The following is a 17,996-nucleotide window of genomic DNA, read 5'->3' as shown; positions in this document are numbered from 1 at the left end:
GGCAGCAGAAACAAAATAATCAGATTCTGCCCTCAATTTTATGGAAGAGACAGGCACGGCAATGAACAATGATCAAATGGTGCACTGACTACTGTGATAAAGGTTTGAGTGCTGCAGAAACCATGAGGAAAGATTCTCAAATCCATGAGTGAATGGGAGGCACGATTGAATGAAAGTGGAGAAGGTGGGTTCTTAGCAAAGAAGTTCCTTGAATGGAAACTCCAGACACTGTCAGGAGAGAGGATGCAGATGTGCTACCATATGTGTAAATAAAATAGCCTCTATGAACAATGGAACTTTTGTTTCCAGAGTTCACAAGAAAACTTACCGAATTGCATCCTATCTCTGGTTGTGGTCTTTCAAACATTTAAAAGGTCACTTGTTTAACAAAGCTGTATTTTATTCTGATTTGGGAGAATATCGAAAGTGTCCTTGGTTTGATGATAAATTATATGATTTTCTCATCTATTATCAACTTTAATAATACCAAAGAACAGAATAAAAAGAAATTTCTATTAGAAGTTCTAGAAGTCTTTGGATGTTATTTAGTCAAACCTTTTCATGGCAAATGTGAATACTAAGGCACTGAGAGATTATGTAGTTTATATACCATCATTATCATTAAATGAAAGGTTCAGAATTGAAAGAAAGTTTGTTGACTCCAAAATGTCCCATATTTGAAAACCTCCTGAACTACATTTGTTCTTTCGAGTCCAGCCATAGCATATCACAACTTCTGTGATGCTAAAGATAAATATGAAGTGCTCATGTCCGGTAACCAATAACTAATATAAAATCATGACTAACCTCAGAGGCAGATTCAATAATTTAAAAAATTATCCATGTCTTCTATATTATTAAAATAAGAAAATATCCATGTATACAAATATTTGCTCTCTCTTTCTATGCCCATCTCCTCCCCCACTCTCTCTGATCTGCTTCCTTCCTATCTCAGTTTTTAACATAGTAACCCCCTCGTTAGTATTTCTCTTTAAAAAGCAGAGTTGTGTCATGGGTCCATTACTTAAGCTTTGAATTGTTCTGTTGAAGCCCTAGCCACCTGGAAGCCTTTCTCATTTGATATTGAATATGTACATCACATCTTTAAACATATCAGCAATTACAGAAAAAAAATCGGTATTATATTTCATCTGGCTTCAAATCAGAAGACACTTGAAGAGGTCGCATGTAAGAAATTAGACTGTCAGATGGCTTTCTGGCTGGGTGGAACCAACCTCTAAATGACCAAAACACTAAAGTCAGAATGCCAGAAGTTAAGCAAGCAACACAGAATGCGGGAGACTATAATAAACAGATAGAGAGTTAATAGAAAACATAAGATTCAGAGCTCATATAAAATCTGAGGCAGGCTGACCCCATGATCACGCCATTGTTAGGGGCATTCTCATTAGCAATACCATGCACCTGTCAAGCATGCCTGAGTTCTGGCCCTGTACTATTTCTCAGCAAACAAAAGGAACCTCTACACTGGCCAACAGATGTAACTGAAGTGGAAGAAAAACATATATGCTGGATTTGAGGTGAAATATACTCTAGAGAAGGCACAAAAGTGATTACACACATAAATTATCTTTTGTAGAGCACAATGCATGCTACATCTCCTTTGGATGGTGTGATGTAAGATCACACACACACTAAGAGGGGCTGGAGGAAAACCAATTAAGAGGGATGTATTAGCCTAATCAGAGCATTATATAATAAATCAAGGGAACATGATCTGGATCCACTCTGAGGCAGGCCAGGAGCATACTCATATTCATGCTAAGTACATATTATGAACCTTCCCATTCATATATTGAAGCCCTAAACACCAATATAAATTATATATGAAGATGGGGCCATTGGGAGGTAATTAGGATTATATTAGGTTGGCAAGGTGGGGCTCTCATAATGGGATTTGTAGGGTCTTACAAGAAGGAAAAGACAGAGACAGAGAGAGAGAGAAAGAGAGAAAGAAGGAAATAGAGAGAAAGTGCTCTTTTTCCCTCAGCATGCATACACCAAGGAAAGGCTGTGTGAGAACATACTGAGAAGGTGGCCATCTACAAGACAGGAAGAGAGCCCTCACCAGAAGTCTAGTCTGCCAGTATATTGTATCTGGAGGCTTATACTTTCCAGCCTCCATATTTGTGAGAAAATAATTTTATTATTTAAGCCACCCAGTCCATGGTATTTTGTTATGGCAGCCTGGGCAGACTAAGACTGTAGGCACAGATTTTTGCATGTTCAGTTTTGAGATCACTAGGACACCTGCAGTAATTATTGACATTGTTCAGGAGCAATGGGCCTGGAATAAGAGCAAGGGGATTTCTAGAAAAAAGACCCACACTTGATAAAAAGAATCTACAGAAATCGAAGATGGAGAGGAGGCCTTGACATCCTACTCTCCATCGGAAACAGAGGGTTAGTTGACAATTTTCTTGGAAATTTTTGACAAAAAAAAAATCAGGTGTTGTAGACCCATAAAAATGTCCAATAGGTGAATGTACTACACACTTGTTTGGCATGACTGTATGCCTGTAGTCAACTTAGGGAGGAAGGATAAATTACTAAGGATGAACATTTTTGTCTGCAAGCCAATCGAGCATAGAGTGACAATGGACTGAGATTTGCTCTAGAATTCATTTCTAGTAGGAATTGTGCTTCCTTTGCCCAGGTAGGGCCTGGATGAAGAGAACTCCACAACCATTGTAGACTACAGATATACAATGGCTTTGTAGGAGGTTTAATGTATGGGTTATATTTAAGAAAATGAAATGACTCAGGATGAAATTTTAGAGAATGAGACTTGAAAATAGAGATTCTCAAGGTAAGTACAAGCAATGTGTAAAAATGAATTTAGCATTATATCTATGAGAAGATCAGCTTCTTATTGTCCAGGGGGTCATGTTATGCTATACCCATTGTATTCCACTTACTCCTCCTCAAAGGTAAAATCAGACAGTGAGCTTCTGCAAAGCAGGGATGGACTTACCAAGTCTGATGGTGCTTAGCAAGCCTTTTCTACACGCTCACTGGATAATTGGGGCCCACTCTTCACTTTGGTTTTGCCTGCCCATGAACCTTGTGCCTGGGTGGCCATGCCTTGTGAGATTCATAGACTCACCAGACTCTGAGGCTGTCCATTCAGTGTCTGTATCTCCACTCTGCAGCAGCTCATCTGCCCATCCTCAACGCTTATCTACAACCCAGTATCTATTATTTTCAACACCTACCTCAAATATAGATCTTAACTGCTTAGGCATCTCTGCTTTGTTTCCCCTAATTCTGATAAATGAGCTCCTTCTTGGCTCTACTTCATTCACTCTCAGCCTGTGTAACAAATAGCCAGCCTGAACAGTGTACATGAACACTCTGCCTGAGGTATTCCATCAGGCAGCACCGACTCTGCATTTATGTTCCTTGTTCTTTGACTGTACTGTATTATGAGCTATGTTTGAATTTGTATAATTTCAGCCTACTTTTTCTTGCTTTGATTGAATTTAATAATTATTTAGAAGATCCAACTTAACGTAATAAGAGTCTCAGATTGCCAGGCAAAATTACTGGCTTTATGTATTAGACAAATACAAATGATTCTGTGGGTAAATATTTTTTATATCTGGCTAAGTACAAGAGAAAAGCAGTGATAGACTTAATTGTTCCTTAAGTGTTGTTTCCAACCATCTTTCCATTAAAAAAGAAAAAAAAATTTACCTGGTAAGTTTATTTTCTGCCTTAAATTCAAACCCATGAAGCTTGGGAAAATGGCTTTTATTTATTTAAAAAAAAAAAAAAAACATAGGCATGGAACAAAACAATAAAATGCAGAAAAGCGTTAACTCCCTGCATGTCTATTTTTCCTTCACTCGCTGCCTCACTCCACACAGAAACAGCCTTAACCTTTGCTGCTCATAGCTGTTTTTGTGGCTATTTATGCTACCGTGTTCTTTAGTTTGCCCATTTTAGGACGTTTACTATTAACTTTCTGCTCAAGATAAATTTAACATTTTTATATCAGCTTTATCTTGTCTTTCTTGCCTTTCCCACTAATTTTGTGTTCTTTAATTTGTCCATTTTAGAACATTTACTATTAACTTTCTGCTCAATTTAATTTAACCTTCTTATACCATCCCCATGTTGTCTTTTTTTGCTTTTCTCCCTAATTTTTATGGCTCTATAGCCATGTTGGCTTCCATTTCAGCTGTTTTTATAAAATTAAATAATGTGCCAAAGCTTTTCTCATCAATTTGTGCAATGTAACTGGAATATCCATATTACAAATAATAATGCACCATATCCCCCCCGACCAGCTTCAGGTAGCTCCCATTTTGCTTTGTCATTGCCAAGACAGCAGACACTTCTCTCCTACCTTAATTATGTGTTCTGTGCTTAATTGGCTGATTTTCTCCAGTATTTAAAAATCAATAGGGATCCATGCACTGAGTCAAAAGTCTTGAGCAGCAAGGTGAGTTCTTCCACTTAAAAGCTACGTGACACTGGGCACATCGCAAGAACATTCTAGACCCACACTGTCCAATATGGGAGACTCTATTCAGATGTGGCTGTTTGAATTCAAATTAAAGTTTAAAATTGCTAGCCTTAGTCACACTAACCAGATTTAAAGTGTATAACAACAACATTCAGGGAGTGGATACCCTATCAGACAGTGCAGACAGTATATAGAAAACTTTTGTCATCGCGGTAATTTATATTTCTGCATTGCTAGACTGTGGGTTCTTGGTAGGTGAGAGGAGGAAGACAAACTAGGTGATTTCCAAACTGCCTCTTGACTCTACACTGCTAAGGTTTTGTAATAGAACGCACCTTTTTCCAAAGCTGCTAAGCATCCCCTCCCCAAAGCCAAGCTTAGTTAAAAGTACAGAAAAAAGAAATAGTGACAGAAAGAAAAGAAAATGTATTTACAGAGAAAGAAGATCCATGCCAGAAGGAAAAAGAAATATCCCATCAGAGATGTGCTTAAGAATAATGGTCTGTGGGAGTATATCAAGTGTTATAGTGCAGCTCTTCACCGGCTGCCTCCTTAACAGTGTTATTTGTCTTCATGCAACTCGTTCAAGGTTAGTCTAGCACATGCCACATGATCCCTTATTTTCTCTTTTCAAGGGCTTTTCTCCCACTTAACCATGTTTGCTTTATTCTATGCTCAGATTTCTATGTTGTAAAACAAATGAGAATTACTTAGACCTGAGCAGACAGGCTAAGGGCTTTAAACGTTAGAATTCACAATGATCTGCTTCTTGTTAGTTTCATGACATTAATCATTTTAATAACAGCAGAAATACAAGCCCAGAACTAATGTGTATAAATAAAGTCCACACATAGGAACAAATTGAGAAAAATTTTGTGTATAATGTATTTATTTCCATACCGGGTACCTGGAAATGCTTGCTAAGTAACTATACAGTGTCTCAATCAGAGGACCAATGTCTCTCAGAGAAAAATATCTCAAATCCTTTGTGTCAAGAAGCCAATTTCATCCCTATATTCTGATTCTTTCTTTTTTTTTTTTTTTTTTTTTTGAGACAGGCTCTCACTCTATCGCCCAGGCTAGAGTACAGTGTCACAATCACAGCTCAATCTCTCAGGTGTAAACAATCTTCCTTCCTCAACTTCCCAAGTAACTGGGACTATAGGTGTGCACCACCATAGCTGGCTAACGTTTTATACTTTGTAGAGACAAAGTCTGACTATGTTGCCCAGGCTGGTCTCAAACTCCTGAGATCAGTGATCTTCCCACCTGTGCCTCCCAAAGTGCTAGGATTACAGGCCTGAACCACCATGCCTGGACTGCACTGATTCTTGAGTTGGGCAGTGCTGCCTCTGAAAATCTCGACTTTCACATTTGTGGGAAGGTAGATAGGGTAGGGGAGGAAGGAAGACGTGGAAAAGAGGAGTTAAAATGATAACATGGAAGGATCTAAAATATAAAAGAGAGGATTACTGAAGCAAATTAGTAAACTCTAGATTTCCATTATTATAAAAACAGACAAAGTATCATCCATGGCACAACAATAGTATGGCAATTGAAAGCATGTTTAGGCAGATCACTAAAAGGATTAACATTTATGATTCTGTGATCTTATTTGCCATTGTATCCCCCTAGCACAGTGCCTAGGACATGTCAGGTGGTCATTAAATGTGAACTGTAATTAGTCCCATGACATTTACAGAGCTTAAGGGAAGCATCAAGGTGTGTTAGCTGTCAGAGTGTTTCTTAACCTAAGCATTGCATCCAACTGTGATTTCACGTTAGGGATGTGGACAGGTCTCAGCTCCCGTAAGCTTTTTGAGTTTCTTTTTCAGTAAAATGGAGATCATATTATATGTCAGTATACACAGTTTGGTTTTTGGTTTGAGATTTCTTTCTTTTTTTTTTTTTTTTTTTTTTTTTGCAATGCAACCAACAAATATCTAAGATGCTACACTAAGAAATCATTAAAACAACATGAAGGTATTTGTGAAATATTGCATCTCTAAAACATCAGCTTTGATAAGTAGGAGACAGTTAAAGGCAATGAGGTAATTCAATTGAAGGAGAAAAGTCAGCACTGATAGACCAAACGATTTTCAGCAGCCTCAGTTATGTCACAGATTTTTTTTACATCATCCTGCACTTGTCCTCACTCATAGCCATTTTCCACCTGCTTTGCCAGGCTCTATGCCCTTCTTTTTGACCCCTTACATCATCAGGATCCCTTGGCCCTCTGGGTCCTGATTGGTTCACTAATTTGCATCTACAACAGGAGTTTCTGTCAGAGACAGGTCAATGCACTTGTCTCCTTGCTGTCTCCATGTCTCAGTGTCCCAGTTCTAGTAAAAAACATGCACCTCTACAATGACATTTATGTGTAGTGGTCTCACTTTTTCAGCTCCTGCACTTCCCAGGCTTCATTCCCTCTGCTTGTTCCTTCAGGCCTGTGGGTGGTAACAGTTTTCCACTTTTGCCAGTCCCTCAGAGTTTCAGCATTATTTGTGGTCCCCTACCTCATCTCTATAAAGAGTCACTTAATTAAATTCCTTTACAAATTCAAGATTTCTGTTTCTTTTAAAGATCCTATCAGATATATGCAGTTCTCAGATCACAAATAGGCTCACAGCTCACGTTTCAGTTTTGTCTCAGTACTAGGAATGAATGGTGCCAAATATTCTCTACCAGAAGTGAAGATGAATGGAGAGGAAGTCACATGTATGCAGATGTGTCTCTATCCAGTAAGTGTTTAATAGGGCTGGAGGTCAGGGCAGTTTGACTCAGCACCAAAACAAGCGAAATGGGTATGAAGACTATTAATCTAGTTGTAACCTTGTATCCTGGGCTTAGTGAATACATTTTGGCTTGATTTATGAGTGAGATCCTAATCTTGATCCCCAGTATAAACCCATCCCTTTACCACATATTTCTGTGAACTGGCATATATCCCACTCCTATTTCCCATTACAAAGTTCTATCCACCCAATATTTGAGTAACATAGATACCTCTACTCAACTTTCCTAAGGTTCTGAGTGGGCATTTCCATGGCTTTGTGAGTCACACTCTGCTGTCTGTTACTGGCCTTCTTCCAACACATTTGAAGTCAACCTCAAACTGAAAAGTACATATGAGCCTATTCACACACCTGAACTTAAAAACAAACAAACAAAGAACAAAAAAAAACCTCCTTCAAATCCATCTAGGTCACAAGGTGCCCTAGCTAGATGCCAAAAGATGCAACCAGCTACTTATTCTTTCTGACTTAATCTTTTGTACATCACCTAAGACAGCTGTCACTAATGGATTCCAGGAGGGTTTTCACTAACGTTTAAGACACAGAAACCTTATACAATGACTGTCTCCCAAAAGCAAGGAGGAAATCTGGTCTGAGACTGAAGATAAAGGCAATCTTATACCTAAATAAAGCCTTTTTCCTCAAGTTGCAAATTCAGACATTCAAAAAAAAAAAAAAAAAATGTTGGGAACACACAACAGCCCTCCGAAAGCAGCTGTCACCTAACATTTGCTGACCAAAACTGAATTCTTCCTTCTGTTGAAATACTGCAGTTTAAAGGTACATTAAATGAACACTTGTATTCAGAACTTTCCAGAGAGTTTAAAACATTTTAATACTGTGTAGAATTTAATGAGTCTTTAGATATTAATAATGTCATTTGCTGCTCTTTATTGTTCTGTGTATGAAGTGTTTCCTGGGAAATGGACCTTAAAAGTAGGAACAATAAGAATCTGGGTTCTCAAATGAAACAAACAACATCTGTGCCTACTGGAAAATAATTGCTTGTATAGTCTTAATTGTCATATGGTGGCATGTGAGGGCCTAAAATGAAGCTAAAACAGAGAATATAGGATTTTGTAATTGAATTTCCCAACCTCAGGAGGAGGTCCCCTTGAATATCAAAAAAAGGGAACATCTCTGAAATGGGAACACAAGAGAAATAGGAAAGGCAGAGTGAAAGGAAGGATGAAGCTTGTTGAAGCCCTGAACAGGCTACATTTCCATTTTCTTGTCTGTGACTTTCACACACTTTTCTTCATTGAATTCTCACAAGGACTCCATGTGGTAGGAATAATGCAGTTTAACAAAAGAGGAAATTAAGGTTCAGATTAAAAATAGTTTGCCTAACTTGACACCATTAGTGTCAGACATAGAATTTCAAATGTATCACATTGTCTCTGGCAGATTGCATGATTAACCACAATTCTTTATCTGCATTGTACCTACACCTCTTGCCACTTAAATTTGTGGCACTTTCTCACTGTGGGGAGCGAGATATATATCTTTTGGGTGCTATTGCATGACTTTGCTTTTCAAACAGAATTTAGTGGAAATAGTGTTTCAACAGTCCTTGTGTCAGAACTCTCTTCTATCACCATGCATGACATGCATGGTCTTGGAACTAGACAACTGATTTTCAAGAAGAGTCTTATAAATGGAGCCTATCCATCATATCAGTGTTTACTAAGAATCTTAAGGTTGGAAGCAGATAAAAGTGATCACTCATACAAGTTGTTGCTGTGGTTCTACCCCAGGGTGATTTTACTGCTAGTCATCCAGTGAAATGTGTCCCACCATAACTCCTCTCTATATTATACAACAGACAGCATTAGGAACATTCAGCATAGGAGATGGCTGGAAAACAGGTCATCTCTTCTTCCACATCCTAGAAATGAAGATGATTTCTGGAGATTACATGATGCTATATTGGAAAGTCTTTTCCAGACAACTCTGCCCCAAGTAACTTTACTGCAAAATCTAGTTTCTGACTATATTGATCATGCTTTTGTTAAGAGTCACATTGGTGAGACCCACCTAGGCTTCATATATATTTATAGTTGCTTGAATGAAATAGTGGGTTGGTGGCTCAGCCACAGGCATTTCACAAGCCTCTGCAATCTCTCATCCTAAAGAAAACCAATAAATTTACCTGTGAGAGAAAGAATGTAGAAGTGACAGAGATCATGGATATCAGAGCTGAGAACAAGTCCTAAAACTGTCCTGAGCTGTGTGAGTTTAGGCAAAACACTTACCAATGCTAGACTTCAGTTTTCTTATCTGTTGATGGTAATGATACCATACCTCATTCACATTAAGATAACATAAGGAAAGCAATTAGTATGGTTTCTGGCATACAGCAAAGATTCAGGGAGTATAGCAAAAAGGGGGGTGAAAACAGTATGACTTTCAGAGCACAGATCAGCCAAGAGCGTATCCACTGTCAGCACTTTGGGCCTTCCACCATTGTGGGTTTCTGCTACCATCTGAGCAAAACGTCATTGATTTTTTTGCTCTGAAAATCCTTTATTCACATTAAATCTCAGCAGACTTCCCTCTATCGCCCGTGCCTTTGCCCATGTTACCATAGAAACAACTATGCTTAGAATATGCCAGCTCCATTAACTGTGGACTCAGCATATTTAGGAGATGTGAACATGTTGCTTTAATTTCTTAAAAATGTATTATATGGCTGCACTTCACCAACAAATTAAAATTATATTTCGATTAGCTTCAGGGTCTAGTTGTGTGTGTGTGTGTGTGTGTGTGTGTGTGGCATTGCTTATGTTAATTGACTCCGATAAGAATTAAAACACCTGTTCAAATTCTCTTAGTTTCATTGTTCCTCTCTTATTTCCCACCCCACTCTTTTCTTTTGTCTCTCCCTCCCTCTCTTCTCTTTTTCTGTCATTACCATAAAGTGTGACTGGGAATCTGAAATTAAATGAAATTGCTATCAAATTCCACTACTGGGTACAAGGAAAAAACGTCTCTGTGCATGTAATGTTTTCCATTTAAAGCTAGAAGCTGAAATATAGTTTAATAACCAAGAAATTGACAGAACTCAGTGCTCAACACTTGCTCACATCACACAGCTAGCTCCTTCCTTATTTCTAGCCCTTCACATCAGGGAAGCAGTTAGACTTATAAGGAAGGAACACAAGAGTTAAGTGAAGAACAAGGTGAAAAGAGCTAATAAATTCATTTCATTTAGTGGATTTCCAGCTGGTGGGTCCTTTTTAATGGGCAGAGAGAGGTGTGAGAAAAGTCAGGCTGAGTGAGTCATCAGATTCCGCAACGTGGGAGAATTAGATTTAAGTGAAAAAGGATGTTTCCTAGGAAACTACATGATCTGCTTGTGGAACATCAAACAAGAGCAATTTCCTAACAACAACCATGACTAAATTGATCTACCTCAGACAGTTTTATCAATAGGGGGGAGATTAGATGCCTTTTGTGTTTTCTTAGTTTCTTAGTTACTATCATCAAATTGTCTATTATGTGATGGCTTCAGCTGCTGCATTTCTGACCTTCTGTAAGGACAGGAATGGTATTTGCTATTATGTAATTGGAAAGCAGTTTTCCCTATCTTCCATCCCTCCCCCATCTTCCCTCAAACCCTTGCAATAGCTCTTCATCACCCCTTTCTAACTTGAATAGCAGCTTCTAATACTGTCTTTGCAGCAAGCCACAAGATCCAGTCATTAGAGTCACTAAAAATATCCTTCCAACTTTAGTCATCCAGGAATCTAAATTAACTTACTCTCTTTTAGCCATGACAGTGACAGTGAAGAATCTGTAATTCACACTAATAGGGCAAGAGAGGTTGTTCTGAATTAGAAAATAATCCGAAAATAAATAAAAAGCATCTTTTTCAAATATAGTTTATTACCACAAGCATATAGAATATTTATCTCAAATACTTTAACAATAAGCTTAAAAAAGGTTTATAATTAGCATACAAACTGGTGAGAAAATAGGCTTTTGTCATTCAAAGAAGTTAATTATTCATAAAATCCCAAAGGCTTTCTGGAATCACAGATTCTGAGAGTCCTGTGGTTTGGAGAGGGAAGCCCCTGTCTTGATCAGCTCACTGCTGCTAGAAGCTACACCTACATACAGCTTTGCCAGTCTGGCTGACAACAATTGTTACCGTGACAAAAACAGCAGCTGAAATTTAATCGATGTATTCATTCAACTGAAATTTATTTAGCATCTAGTATATGTTGGACACTGTTCTAGTTAATGAATAAGAGTAACGATACCCCTCTTTGCAAAGATTACCCTGTAGTAAAAGGAGAAAGAAAAGAAAAAAATTCAACAAACATGTTCATTTTAATTCGTGATAATTTCTATAGGGAAAATAAAGTAAGATGATCTGAGAGAGTGATTGAAGTAGGAGCTCATTTTGAATCCGCTCTTTCCAAACCACATTCATAGTCTATGTGAGATGTGAACTGTTATTTTCTCCCCAATCCATTACTGGACAAAACTTCAATAAAATAGTATATGACTATATTACCAGAAAAATAATACAAAAATGCAAGTTTAGTTTTTAAAATTAGTAGATAAAAAAATGAAATTACTCCATGGCATAGTTGTAAAAATATCTAAATGTTTACTCTCAATTGCTGTTCTAATTTCAACATAGATCAGTAACAAGAGAGACTGCAGAGGCCCCTGTGTTCAGAACATGCTTGGACAGTAACTTATACATAGGCTGGTCAAGGAAACATTCTCTGAAATCTGAAGCTTTTTTTCACTCCATACACATTGTCGTATCTTGGAGATTAGTTACCAGGTACGTAGCAGGTTCTTATTAAATGTTAGTTAATTAACAATGATGTCATTAGGGACTCGAATTTCATACTTCCAGTCATTTAAGGGTTAAATTTGTCTTTCGGACCTCACCTAGGTATCTAGCCATCTCTTTTTAATATTATTTCTTAGAATTCCAGTTAAACCATCTTCAAAACATATTTTTGCAATGAACTCATTCAGTGTAGCTACTATTTATTGCATGCATTACCCTGGGCCGGGTATTATGGTGAGCATTTTACATACATAATTTCATTTTAATTTTCAAATAACCCTAAAAGCAGAAGCTTTTATTATGCTTTTATATGTTAGGAAACAAAAATTTTATGTATGTGCCTAGAGGTGTCATTTTCTATTTATATTTTTAAGCTATTGGATTATGCAATTCTGTTACAAAGCTGAAACTTTTACACTCTCAATTCTGTCAGTGATTAAGTTCATTAAAATTCTTTTAGTTATCTGAGAAATAGTGTCATAGAATTTCTAGAGAACGGGAAGAAGAGATTTTGCTGTCTTCTCTTCATGGCTATAGTGAAGGATCCAGGATGGAGCTCAAGGCCAGGCACTAGGTAAGTCTTGCAGGGCTTTTACCTAGAGTTGAAGGAAGTGAGAGTAAGACAGGGTGCACTCGTCCTCTAAGAAGTTCTCTCTCTGGTTTTATTTACTCACTTGTTTTTTCCTTTTATTTCCACAGTTCTTTTCTACACCACTTACTGGTGTGTTCCAATGTGTTAAAAGTCTATCTTTCTATTTCTATATGTTCTTAACTTACTTACATAAATAGTATTGGCTTTTAAATCTCATGATTTCTCACTCGTTTCTACTCAGCACCCTCCTTATAAAATCTATGTTGCTATGTGTGCAGCTAGCAATTTACTGCTAACTGCTGCAGATCTACCTTGTTTTACTTAAGATGCAGCACAGGCACGGACACCTTCATAAACTTCTACCTTCATAAACACTGCATAGATGAGCCTCATCTACATCTCCCTGCTAGTCCTTTGTGAAAATACCCAGGAGCAAAAGGGCTGGGTCCCAGCTTGTACATCTGAATAAGTCCAGGCAGATTATTCCCCAGAATGATTGCACCCTGCCCTTACGCCCTCATTCAGATCCCGAAAGCCCCATAGCTCCACATTTCTCGATCTCTCTAGGCCTGCTGCACAGCTCTCTATTTTGCATCTCCCTTTACCATCACCCAGCAATGTCTTTCTCTTTGGTCCTATGTTGTGACCCATTTCTTGGACTCCACATTTTCCTGTAGCTTGGTTTATTCGATAATTTTGATGAAACACATAGTCCAGTATCTTCCTAATAAAAATGGGGTGATACATGTTTTAAGAACTTACTTGTATAAAAATATCAATTGTTCTATTTGATTCATAGTTTGAATAATTATAGATGTCTGGTGGATTTTTTTTTTATCACTCAAAATTCTGAAGCCATTGCTTCCAGTGCTGCAGTTAATAAGTTTCAGGTCATCTGATTCTCAATTCTCTATATATTACTAATTTACTCTCTCTATGGGAATTTGAGATCTTTTATTTCTCTAAAGTGTTCTGGAGAACAAATACACGTTATGACTATGCTACTTAAAATATGTGGCTTTTTATTCATTTGCCACGATGTAGGCACTTTAATTCTATACAATCTTATCCTTTCATTTGAGAATTTTTTCCGGAATTAGTTCTTAGTTGTATCTTTTCTAAAACTCCTGTTTTTCAGATGTTAAAGTTCACGAATTGCCCTCTACTTTTAAAAACTATTTTTTAGTTTTTAATTGGAGTGTTTTTTTCTCTTCTAGTGCTTCTAATTTATGCTATCATATTTTCAAGTTCATTGATTTGTTTTTATAAATCTGAATGCTCCTGTTTCTTTGGCTTTTACTTCTGTTTAGAGTAAAATAGCCTTTATATTTTCTGAGGATATTTATTGTTTTTATTTTTTAGGTTGCTGTCTGCTTTCCACATTATCTCCATTTCCTCTTTTTTGTTATTTTTTGTTTGTTTTTGTTTTGGCCTCTGTCTGTGATGCTAGGGCTTTTCCTCAACTGTTTGCTGGTCCTTGCCTTAGTATTCATATGGTAAGACGGAAGATGTGGCCGTTCTAGCAGTGGCTTCCTGGATGATCGTTTGACGCCTTCATTTTGGAGCAGACTCCTCAACTTTCTGTAACTCTGAGTCTATTTTCTTGTTTCTCCAGAGAAGAATCCTCCTTCACTGAGGGTGTAAGTTGACTTGTCATCATTTTCTGACTTTCTCCTCATCTCTATAATTTCATGCTATGCTTTTACACTCGAGTTTGTGTTGGATTCCTCCAGTCCAGAGTCCCTCTGTTTCAAACTTGCCAGCAAATTAGCATGTTGCTCTGTGCTGAAATAGGGGAAGGGCGTTTGCCCAGTTGAAAAGGATCAAGGAAGCGATCTGGGACACCTATTTCTAATATACACTTTCACTCATTTCTCCAATTGTTAACTTCACCTGCTTCCCCATTTCAGCACTCTTGCAGCCCCCAATCACTAGGGTTTGTCTGTGTACCTGGTGGGAGAGTCTCCGTTATAACGCTCCTGGCCTCCAGATTTCCCATACTGTTAATTAGGGTCCATCTTTCCCAGGTGGGTTAAATCGGTTTGTAATTTGCCTATCTGCTCTCCAGTTTTCTGAGTTTTACAGCTCTCATTGCTTTCCTTATATTCTTTACTCTGAACTGTTTCGATTTTCTGTCTTCGCTTCATTTTTAAGAGATTTCAGAAAAGGGTAGAAATAAATGCCCCGGTTATTCCACTTATATCATTTAACAAGAAAAGGAATTACTATTGTTGTTGTTGCTGTTGTTTTTAAAAGATTTTAGAACACATTCTTAGATACATAGTTCAAGCTACTATACACTTACTTACATAGTTCAAGATACTGTACTTCCGTCTCCACAGATTGATAAACAGAAAAGCAAATGTGATGATTTAAAAAATGTATTCTCTTCTCTGAAACTATTGAATTGTGTACCCCGCAAAAGATACGTTGAAATCTTAACTCCTAATACTTTAGAGTGTGACCTTATTTGAGAATGGGGTTGATGCAGATGTAACTAGTTAAGGTGAAATTACACTGGGGTAGGGTGACCCCCAATCCAATGTGCCAAAGATCTTATAAGATGACCATGTGAGGACACAGAGACACAGGAACAGCTCTGGGAAGATGGAGGCAGAGATTGGAGTGATGCATCTATATGTGATGCACCTGTAATCACTGATATGGTTTGGCTGTCTCTCCACCCACATCTCTCTTGAATTGTAGCTCCCATAATTCCCTGTATTGTAGGAGGGACCTGGTGGGAGGTAATTGAATCATGGGGGCAGGTCTTTCCCATATGTTTCTTGTGATAGTGAATAAGTCTCATGAGATCTGATGGTTTCATAAAGGGGGGGGGGGGGGGTGCCCTACCCAAGCTCCCTCTTGCCTGCCGCCTTGTAACACTACGCCTTTCTCCTCCTGTGATTTCTGCAGTGATTGTGAGGCCTCCTCAGCCACATGAACTGTGAGTCCATTAAACCTCTTTTTCTTTATAAATTACCCAGTGGAAGCGTGAAGACTGACTAATACAAATACCAAGGATTGCCAAATAAGCAATGTAAACCTAAGGTAGGAGAGAAGCATGGAAAAATCTTCCCTTAGATCCTCCAGGAGGAACCAACCCTAACAACACTTTGATTTCAGATTTCTAGCTTCCAGAACTGTGAGACAATACATTTCTGTTGTTTTAAGTGACAGTTTGTGGTACTTCATTATAGCAGTCCTAGGAAACTAATAGATTCTGGTATGGGGAAGTGGGGTGCTGTATAACAAACAACATGTATAAGTAGCTGAGTCACCAACAGGACTGTTAAACATATTTCCAAGCAAAGAGTGGAAGTTGTGGCCTGATTTCTCCTTTCTGCTAGTAGTAAACTGTGAAAGGAAAGAGATAAAGAAGAAGTTACTAACAGAAAAGAACCAGCACTTTGATAAGTGGGGGGGAAAAAAAAACAAATTCTGCCAAAATATAAAGAGGTTTATTCTGAGCCAATATGAGTGACTGTGGCCCAGGTTTACATAATCTCAAGAGGTCCTGAGAAAGTGCACCTGAGGCAACCAGGTTACAGTTTCATATTCTACATAACAGGGAGACAGGAATTGCTGGTAAAGTTATAAATTCATACCTGGAAGGTATATGTTGGTTTGAACAGAAAAGGTGGGGCAGCTGGGGGTAGGGGTGGGGCTTACAAGTCACAGGTGGATTTTAGGGATTTTTTTTATTGGTCAATTTGTTGAGAGAGGTCAGCTATTGTCTAAAGACTTGAAGCCAGTAGAAAAGAATGTTTGAATTAAGATAAGGGAATTGTGGGGACCAAACCCTTGTTCTGTAGTTGAAACCTTATTGGTGGAAGCCCTCAGAGAGAATAGATGGCAGATGTCTCTTTTTAAACTCCAAAGGTGTCAGGCTCTCAGTTAATCTTTCGCAGATCTGGGAAATGCCCAAAAGGAGAAGGCCTATTTGCATTCATAAAGATTCTCTACAGGTGTACCTTTCTTCAACAAAAAGCTTTGCAGCACAATTTCAATCTTTCACCCTATGGAACCCATTTCAAAATATGTCAAAAAATATATTTGAGGGTAAAATATTTTTATTATCCTCAGGGTTTGCTATCAGTCATAAGATGCTATACCAGAGACAGGTTGGAAAGTAAGCCACATTATATAGCATTAATAAAAACCGGTCTACAGAGACTTTATGGTTTGTAGGGTCTGGCTCCTCAGATCCTTTAAATAGGAATTTGGGCAGGAGAAATTCAAGGTCAGAGTTAAGTCCTCAACTTGATGATTTGCCATATTCTCAACTATCCGGATAGCATGCTCCGGAAACAGCGCCAAAACTGTGGCTAGACAACCATTTACTAAAGACATTGCTAAAGGCATGTGATTCATGGATTCAGTCAATCATCTCAGGAACAGCCAAGAATAGAGATGTGGTTATCCAGGAAGGATTTGTTGAGAACCCTGGTGTCTAGCTTCATGAATACCTTCAACTTCCACAGATGACCCACAAGGTTTTTGAGAATTTTATACCAGTAAAAACAAAACAATAATAATAAAAACAAAAAACACTGCATGGCTGGACTGAAAAGAATAGATATGGGATGAAATGAAGGAAGAACAACTCCTAGAACAGAGTCATGGATACAGAGGCCTGGGTCCATGGGACTTCCTAGGTTCCAGAGCTTGGGGCTGCCACCCAGGTCCAAGAGGGTGGAGCCACTGCCTGGGGACAGATGAGTGCAGCCATCCCAGAAATCCCAGAGGAAAGAGCATTAAGGCACAGATGATTATCCTCATGTCTTGGAACCTAATAGAATCTGCCTCACTAAGTTCCAAACTTACTTTAGACCAGTGATGCGTTTTCCCTCTAACTTTTTCCTTTTGGAATGGACATGTCTGTCCTACACCTGTCACATCATTTTATCTTAGAAGCATATATCTTGTCTAGTTTTCTCAGGTTGGCAGATGGGAGGAAGGAATTTTGTTCCACAATGAACGGTATCAAGAGTCTCACCCAGACCAGATTCAGTTGTGTTTTAAAAATGACATTTAGGGCTGGGCATAGTGGCTTATGACTGTAATCCCAGCAATTTGGAAGGCCGAGGTGGGCAGACCACTTAAGGTCAGGAGTTCAAGACCAACCTGGCCAACATGGTGAAACCCCGTCTCTACCAAAAATACAAAAATTAGCCAGGCATAGTGGCAGGCGCCTATAATCCTAGCTACTCAGGAGGCTGAGGCAGGATAATTGCTTGAACCTGGGAGGCGCAGGTTGCAGTGGGTCGAGATCATGCCACTGCACTCCAGTCAGGGAGACAG

Source organism: Piliocolobus tephrosceles, chromosome 2 (assembly GCF_002776525.5).
Source record: "Piliocolobus tephrosceles isolate RC106 chromosome 2, ASM277652v3, whole genome shotgun sequence".
Classification (NCBI taxonomy): Eukaryota; Metazoa; Chordata; class Mammalia; order Primates; family Cercopithecidae; genus Piliocolobus; species Piliocolobus tephrosceles.
The sequence above is the reverse complement of the archived record's forward strand: the minus strand, read 5'-3'. Positions refer to the sequence as shown.